This window comes from Pteropus vampyrus, unplaced genomic scaffold (assembly GCF_000151845.1).
Source record: "Pteropus vampyrus isolate Shadow unplaced genomic scaffold, Pvam_2.0 Scaffold22, whole genome shotgun sequence".
Lineage (NCBI taxonomy): Eukaryota > Metazoa > Chordata > Mammalia > Chiroptera > Pteropodidae > Pteropus > Pteropus vampyrus.
In genome coordinates, this window is record NW_011888803.1 from 2,444,577 (window position 1) to 2,446,590 (window position 2,014).

The following is a 2,014-nucleotide window of genomic DNA, read 5'->3' on the forward strand; positions in this document are numbered from 1 at the left end:
ATCATCAGGCATTAAATTCTCCTATCACCGTGGATCATCAGGCATTAAATTCTCATAGGAGCACTGGTCCCTGGTGTCAAAAAGGTTGGGGACAGCTGTAATACATCATCTGTATATTACATTATGTGCTCACCACCCAAAGTAAGTACATATTGTTATATATGAAACACATAAAAGTATACTGTGAGAAAATGTTACAAATTTATAATGTGTTGTATATCATAAAATGGGTAACTACATGCAGTAATTATGCTCCAGGTTTTGTTAGATCCTTTAATTCTTACTATTCCTGACTATGTATTATTTCAACCTTGATCCAGTGTTGGTTTTATTAGAGATGTTGAAAGTGCAGCTGCTGTGTGTGGGGTCAAGATCTGAGTGAAGGCCAAGCAATGTCTTAGGTTATGGACTCCTCAGTTATGAGAGAACAAGACTGTTTTCCAAGTCTAACATGGAGGGAACTGGAGTTATCAGTTATTTACTTGCTGGGCTTGGTTAAGCAAGCCACATACTCTGGTAACTTCAGTTTCTTATCTGCATAATGAGGAACAGAGTAGTACTTACTTCATAGGTTTGTAGTGAGAATTCAGTGATATAATGTGTGTGAGTTACTGGGAACAATGTCTATCTCTATGGAAGACAATCAATAAATACCATATATTTTGATTTACGGTAAAGTCGGCAATATTTTTAGAAGTTCTCACACTAATTCCATCTCATTGCTGTTTATACAAAATGGTACGCTATAGCCTCACATTCAACTTTAAGCTTCCAGTTAGGCTCCCATATGGGACATTTATTTTAGAAATAAAATGATAGTGTATGTAAATAATAGTTAACATTACTTGAATCTTGTTGCTGTGCCTGACAACAGTGCGTTACTTTGCATCACTTGCATCACTTACTCTGTACAGCAATCCTTTAAGGTGGATGTTGCTATCATTGTTCAGTTGCTTTGCACAATCACATAATTGACAATTTACAATAATACTATTAGGTAAGTATTTTTTTATCTCTATTAACAGATGAGAAAACTGAGACTTACAGAGGTTAAATGTGGGGCTAGTTTTCAAACCCAGATGTTCATGACTCCAGTGTTCTTAGTCACCACCATTGCATATTATATGTCATATCATGTTTTGTATGTTCCATCGTGGTATCTCTCATTTACTGCTAGCAACAGTTTTTTCTCCCTCAAAGAACTGACATTTCTCCCTTACTTCTTTGTAACAACCGTATGACTGTTTCTTCCTTTAGACGATGCCTGCTAAGAAGCTTAGATCCAAATGTGAAGCTCAAATATAATAATTCTATAATGGTGATAAATTATATATTTAAGCTTCCTTGGTATTGAAATCCTACTTTCTTGTTTGTATCTTTCCCAGTCTTGATTTTTAATTCTAAATTTGCATTTTTCTTTAACCATCTGTTTATTAGAACAGTCCCCCTTAAGCCACAGTCAGGCCTTTTGTAGAACAAGATGAATGAATAAATAAATAAAGCCTATAGTCATAACTTGATAAATTGATCAATAGGGTGGATTAAAGATCTAATAGTTGTTAATTGAGAGTGATTATTGCTTCTGGTTGTTTCCACAGTTTTATGAGTCCCAATAATCAAGTGATAAAATATATATTTTTGAGAGTCAGTTTTGTAGAATATTATCTGGAGTTGTAATTCTTTTCTGTGAGGTAATAAGCATCTTTAAGAGCATGCCAAATCTAATATGTCATTTAATGACAGTCGACTGGCTAGCTAAACATTCTGAATTAATTAATAACTAAATATATGTATCCTGAGAATTAGTTCTTCACAGATATTTTACAGCATACAGACAAAACAGAAAGGTAGAATAATAATACAAAAAGGAAGCAGAAAGGAGGGAGGGTCATATTTCAATCTAATCATTCAGGAAATATTCAATTCAATAGAGAATTCATTTCTTTCAGAGAAAGAAATGTTTGAAGATGTGACAGAGGTAATAATAGTAGGCAATATGGCTTCTTTGGATGCC